Below are 7,278 nucleotides of genomic sequence, written 5' to 3'. Positions count from 1 at the left end.
GTTCACACAAAAGATTAGTTCAAAAGATTAGTTCATTTCACTCAGTAGTTCATGTCACTCAGTAGTTCATTTCACTCATTTGACTCAGTAGTTCATTTCACTCATTAGTTCATTTCACTCATTAGTTCATTTAGCTCAGTTAGTTCAGTTAGATCACTGGCTCTGGAACACTGCTGAGAGAAGTGATTGGAGACATAGAATTAGTCTATTGCACATACTGTAGATGAGTTATAGTCCTGTTAAAATTATCAGATAAGTTTAATATGTCAGATCATTTTTAATATTTTAAAAAGGACAATCACTTATACAAAAACTAGTAGTGACATGTTGAGCTCTGCAAAGTTAATTACATTTTCATTTTTTATTTCCATAATATGCAAATGAAAAAGACCCAAATTCAGAGTATTATAAAGTGTAACTTCTTTGCTTTTAAAATTGAGATCAGTGCAATCAGGATATAGGGGAGATGTATCAAACCATAGGGGGGAATTTTTACAGCTGTAAAAAGACCCAAAATAGGCATCACGTCACTGGGGTGGGGCTAAAATGGCGCAATTCGCAAAGCCCCGGCCCCTACCTCGCTCCAGGAACTCCCAGACGTATCCAACATAATGTTGGCAATTATGACTAATCAGCTTCTGTCATTTATCTAGCAGAGTCTATAAAATGGCAGAAAATGATTAGTTGCTATGGTCAACGTTTCCACTTTATCTCTCTTGAAGGTTTAATACATCTCCCCTGTATATATGGTGCAGTAAACAGAACTACAGTATATAGCATGCAGCACTCAGCAGTGCAGTGTGTCTTGAGCTTACAGGGAAGGGAATGTATCCTGTGACTCATGAGCTAAATGAACTAAATGATTGAAATGATTCGAAGAGTGAAAAGATTTGAAGAGTGAAAAGATTCGTAGAGTGAAAAGATTCGAAGAGTGAAATGATTTAAAGAGTGAAATGATTCGGAGACTCGTATGAGTCAGTGTGAGTGAAATGAACTAGATGAACTAATGAACTCCAGCCAGAATGACTTATGACTCATAGTCAGTGATCAGCCCCAGAGTCTCACACAATGTCTGAGCACAGCAGTGCCACCTTTGGTAGTTTAGAGGTACTGACTCATGAGTATTAAATGAGAGAGCTGAATAGAAACAAAAGAGCCAGTGTACATGAGTCAGTGAGTGAGGCTGCTGGAGCTGCTCGGCTTTGTCTCTAACTCCTCCCACTTGTTTTAGTTCCTGGTGAACTAATCTTTGCCAGAGCTGTGAACTAAATGATTTAGTTCACTTTGAAGATTAGTTCATTTGAACTAATCATTCGTGCACTACCCATCACTGGTGCATCCATCCCATTCCCAACCTGAAATCGTAAGCTGTTGTGGCCTTTGTGCTCGAAGGTGAATCGGACGCCCCCTGCATTCTGTGGCGTATGTCCCAGTTCTTAGCATGTGCAAAGTAATTGTGCGCATTATACGCAAGGAATTGCTCCCTTGATGAATCAAGCCCTTTATATGATTATAATGATTGGTTTATATATATGATCTAAAGACACAGCTTTATCATTATTTTCCTCATTTTACATAATTCCTAAATGGTATACAAACTGTTGTTATTTTTCCTTGTTTTAATGTCTGAAATAGTCTCTGGTTTTTCGGGGGGTGGGGTTATGCTACTGTCAGGTCTGCTTTGCTTTCTGGTAAGAATTTAATGGGCAGATTCAATTAGCCACCATGTTCCGAGGAACATCGTGACTGTGCTTTTTTTTTTTTTTACCGATTAAACAGTAAAAAGTAATGTTCACTTTTGCTCGCGTCTCTGTGGGGTACAAGCATAAGTGAGCGGATATTTCCTGGACACTACACAGCGATTTTTTTAAAACAATTTTTGTGTGTCAATTTTTTTCTAATAAACTTCAATGCCTTGATTTTCTTTTAACCTATTATTAAAAAAGATTTTTAAACCATCCTGCTTAGCTGTCCCTTCTAGTTTTCAAGTATCGGAGAGGGTGCACTCCACTATTGCTTCGTTGAGGTTACTCAAGACCAGGACAAAATTGAATTAGGTATTATTAGAATGTATAAAAATGTACGGCTTAAGATACCGCTTCTAACTAACGTGTATCGCTGACAGCAATATTGCAATGAATCCGGAGGCAGAAGCAACCAGTCAGCTTGTGGTAAACCGAGGACGGTACAGCGATTGGCCCATCCTGGTTGTGGGCAGGTACAATATGACGGCATGAAAAGACGTGTATGAGTGCTGCATGTTTCAAAAGATAACCGTTGTGTGACAGCGAGTCTGCAGCATTCATACACTTAGCGATTAGTAGGAGGACGGTCGTTTCGTAGATCTTCATATTTTGTAAGTAGTTTACATGTGTCAGATGACACCTGCTAGAATGGTGTAATACAGTACATTTATTCTTTCACCAAGGTTCGTTTGGTTGTTTCGTTTGTTATATGTTGTGGAGCAAAGTTGTGTCAGGAAGCGTTCTTTTTAATACTGGTAATATGGACACATTTTGGGTGTGGAAGTCTGTGTTAAAGTGTACAACGGTGAACACATTTCTGTCAAAGTAATATCTAGGTTGTGCACATTTGCCCTGTATATCTGTGTTCCTGGTAATGACATTCTGTAGCTTTGCAAACATTTATCATTTGTCTTAATTTACATGTTCTATATGTTAAAATTGAAGGGGTGCAGCGTTTTTTACTAATTGTTCAAGGACAAAACCTTTTCCCCCAAGTGATACACATTGCACCTTAGTAAATCAGCCTTTGAAACCGAGAAAACAGCAATTTTATCCTTTAAATGGCCATCACATAATTTATGAAGGGTTAAATGCAGGAAAAAAATCATACATTTCTCCTGCCCTAACCCATTTAACGCTTTTAAACTTAGATCCCCATATAGCAATATGGGGACTGCGAAGTTCTCAAATTTATTAAGCTGTAAAAGCTTTAATTACCTGTCATTTTCAATGGGATCCAGTTGAAGCCTCTGGCTTCGCTGGATCCCTCACCCATGGAAATGATCTGTGCATAGCACTTCCCCTGTTTATCAGCAGCATTAGGCTGCCGGTAAATGCTGCAAAGAGTTTTTATGGAGAAGGGGAAACTACACCGGGGCTCCAAGAGCAGGAACTGCATGGTAAGTTACAGTAATTGCTGTAATGTATATTGCTTGACATCGCACTAGACCACTAAATTTCAATTATAAAATTAACTGACCTGTGTATCAAGAGTGTTTTTAAGGAGGGGTGTGAAGGGAAAGAGAGGGGATTCTTCAGATACCCCTAAAAGAAATTGTGGTTGAGTTGCAGAACTGACTTTCGTCTTAAGTAATACACTGCCATTACTTAACCCCTTCAGTGCAAAAGACGAGTGGGACTCATTCTGCATATATACCACTAAAGTGCTCATTAGCACTTAGGGGATTCAAAGCTGTACTACAACTACTCACCCATCCACCTGTTTGCATTGTCTTTGAGGGTTGGGAGAAGAGTCAACTAATGATGTCACAGAGCTTGCAGTGCTAAACGTGCCCTGTGTCCCCCATGCTGGCATCTAAAGACTTGGGGGCACCCTAGTTTGAAAGAGGGGACTACTCTCTTTCAAACAATGTATCTATCCCTTTAGATGTTTTTTATTGATCATGTGTGATCACAAGACAAATTACACTATACACTACAGAAATCAAAAACTGGGGAAGGATTTACAAAGCCCAGATCTCCCCTATACCGACTCCCAAGAAATTTGAAAGAGCTATAATCTTTCTAATGATGTGCCCACTCAATAGCCATTGTCTAGTGACAATAATGCCTCCTACACTATAGAAACGTAGTGCAGAGATGGCGGGAGGTATAATGCCTAATTCTCCCCCATCCAGCTTCAACAAACTCAGGGGTACTCTCTTTCACTGTAGGTTGTCTAGTTTTTAAATGATATGCCTTTTTTTGGATACCCATATTATTCCTATGCATTTTATTCAGGACAGTGCAAACTAGCACAAAAAAAATACATTATCATTCTCAAGGGGTTGGGTACCTTACATTGATCATAGAAACCCTGACATCGGATACACAGACATGATGACACTGAACGTCTAATCCCACAACAGAGTGCAAATAGTGACGGCTTGAAAAACAGACGTCAAACACTTCCGACGAATGAAGATCCCGGCAGGCTCCAGTGACGTCACTTTGACGGGCCACACTAAGATTCGTGCTGTTTTACTGGTAATTTAAGGAGGCGCAGGCTGTACAATGTACTAGGCTTTGTAAAGAACATTGTACAGGGAACGTTCACACTAATGTGATATCGGACCCAACAGTCGTTTATTGTGTGATCGGCACCATAATCGTGTGAAAAACCTATCGTGTGTGCCCAGGTTTAGTGTGTGAACTAGTGATGTGTGAGGGTGTAAGGCTTAATGATCGCAAAGCTTGTTGCTGTTTTAATGCATTGTTGTCACAGTATAACTTCAACATGCACTGCTCAGACTTGTGAACACATTCTTGTTCAACTGAACATGTAGAATGGAAACAGAGAGGAGTCATTCATTAAGAATATCAAAAGCTAATGCTCAAAGCAGATGAAGCGAAACTTAGTTTTCTCTTTTTTCAGCATGAAATGGACATGCACATCCATGAAAACATACTATGGTTAGCTTGACATGATGCGCACTGAATCCTAGTGAACACAAGTTATTTTTCAGCACTTTAAACAAGCGATCAGGACAATAGTGAACCATAACATTTATTCCTGCCTAAAAGTTTCACTCAGTTGATATATCTAGCAAAACACTATTGACTTTGTCTTATACAAATAATAATATAAGTGCTTTACAAATCCGCCAGTGCTCATAACAGACCATTTTGTTGTCACTTGCTCTTTAGACTTGTCTTTGCTTTTAAAGTTAAATAAAGTCCAACTCATGATAGAATGCTGAATATCAATAAATTTCTTATCTAAAATTATTAAACCGCTCAATTGGATGTTGGTAGATATAAAGTTCATCCTAGCCGGTGAAGTTGGGGCATAACAATATCTGAAGTTGAAAATGTACTGTTTTGATTGCACACAGTTTCGACTTCACATAGTGGTGACCAAGCAATTAGCATTTAGTGTCTCTGAGCACTCTTGTCTCTCCTATTTCTTCATAAAAGAATTCTTCACACGGTGGGGGTCTTTAGCAGCTACCGCTCAGTTTCCTAAACAAATACAAAGTAAGGTGCGCCAGTGAACAAACCACAATAATGATTGAGTAATATCAAAAATATTTGATATAAATGAAAAAGAAGAAAAGATGGAGGACCTTGTCTGAAATCTAAAAAATCTTTTTTGACCAATACTAAAAAAAATGTTATGAAAAATATTAATATTTTGAATACAACAAATATATATATCTCAGAATGATTACATTTAAAATAATGCTTAAAACGCTGACTCCATAAAAGGATGATCGTATGCGTGTCTGATTTGAGCAGAAGCAAACTCCGTTCAAATAATAAATGTCTATTGATGAAATCTTCAATATAGAGACTGACACAACAGTAAATGAAACAAATGGTAGTGAAGAAGAAATATAATTTATGGTTGTTATTCCTGGTAGACTGTACGTGCATCCAGGATTTTACATCACTATTTACTAAGTGTACTGGCCACACACTTTGTTTAATTTACTGTTGTGTCAGTCTCTATATTGAAGATTTCATACTTTGCATACTTCTCACAATAACAGGGTCTATTTTTGTGGTGTGTTTGAAAAAACTATATAGCTAATTCAAACATTAAAACTGTAGGTTTACAGAGTAGTGATAGGCGGTCAATATGCACCTCTATATTAAACAAAGTGCATACATACAGCTTGTGTATACTAGCCACACAAATGCTGCCAGCTTTTATACTGATCAAGTGTTGTCTACATGTCTAATTTACCGTTCATATGGTAGCTACATTGTACATTTAAAACACAAACATCTACCCCTAAATACATATTATCTGTATGTATATTTCTTTTGGTAGCCTGCTACATCGTGTCTGTCTGCTGTGTCAGTATTTATTTTTTTGTTTATAGTATTGTACAACCACAATCTAGATGAATATTGCGCATTATTTGGAATGCACTGCAATAGCAAAGTCCACAGGGTAAATGCAGAAATTGACGTTTCATACATTTACTCCCTGGTTCCTAACTTTCTTTGGCTGGGCACATTTTTTAGTTACTGCAAAAAAAAAAGACATGATTTGTCCAACATTGAGAAAGAGATATATAATTTGTTATAATGCATTTGAAACCATTTTAAACATACCAATGTGTTTGGTAGTATTGATGATGTTTGTCAGAAAACAAGGAATTACAGTACTCCCATAAATAGAAGCATGTCTGTATAATAGACTTTGAAGAGTCATCTAATGACCTCACAGCAGCTAAAATTCCTAGTATGGATTTGTACAAAAAAAGGATAAAGCCTCCATGTCAGAAGACAGACTTCAGGGAGTATATTTACTAAACTGAGGGTTTGAAAAAGTTGAGATGTTGCCTATAGCAACCATTCAGATTCTAGCTATCATTTTGTAGTATGTACTAAATAAATGATAGCTAGAATCTGGTTGCTATAGGCAACATCTCCACTCTTTCGTACTCGCAATTTAGTAAATATACCTCCAGAAGTTATAGCAGTTGACTTACCAAGTTCAATAACAACAACAACAACAACAGTCATGGAAAAGAATTTGTCTCAGACTGCATGTTTCCATTAACCATAAGTGTCCAGCCATGGGTAAGGTTACATATGAGAAGTCTCCAGCTAGATGTGCTCGACCAATGGCAACGCAATTGAGACCCTAGATTAATTTATCAAACAAGACAAGGAAGTCTCTCAATTGAAAAACAAGGGAATATCACTGTCTGAGCCTATATGGACAGTGATCAACACAGATCTAAGCTCCAGCGGATGGGGAGCTCATCTTGAAACAGAAATAGTATAGTCATAGAGAGAAAAGAGGTTGCATGAAAATGTCTTGAAAGTAAGAGCAGTTTGGCAAGCAAAATAACAACATCATTCGCGATTGTGGAACAAACCTCCGTGTTCTCCACAGAACATTTTGCCAGCCAGGTGGCATTAAGAAGTAGCCTGGAGGTTATTGCTCACACCTGCCAGGACTGGTGGTCAGTGATCTAACACACTCCTACCTGTAGTGCTCACATAGTGCCTGTTCTAATAGGAGAAACAATAGTTTATTCTATTATAATAGAACTCTGTTAGGCTCCAAGAGCCA

The 7,278-nt window shown here is 38.0% G+C and overlaps 1 protein-coding gene across 1 annotated transcript in view; it reads left to right on the top strand.

The window, feature by feature from the left end:
- The first annotated feature begins 2,276 nt into the window (after positions 1–2,276).
- Positions 2,277–7,278, top strand: part of STK17B (serine/threonine kinase 17b) — a 93,295-nt gene continuing 88,293 nt past the window's right edge. Inside the window, exon 1 of the mRNA XM_075179945.1 lies at positions 2,277–2,356. The gene's annotated coding sequence lies outside the window, so the exon portion shown is untranslated. The remainder of the gene's footprint in view (positions 2,357–7,278) is intronic.

Source organism: Mixophyes fleayi, chromosome 7 (genome assembly GCF_038048845.1).
Source record: "Mixophyes fleayi isolate aMixFle1 chromosome 7, aMixFle1.hap1, whole genome shotgun sequence".
In the NCBI taxonomy this organism is placed as follows: domain Eukaryota; kingdom Metazoa; phylum Chordata; class Amphibia; order Anura; family Limnodynastidae; genus Mixophyes; species Mixophyes fleayi.
Note: the sequence above shows the minus strand (reverse complement) of the source record. Positions and strands in the feature narration are given on the sequence as shown.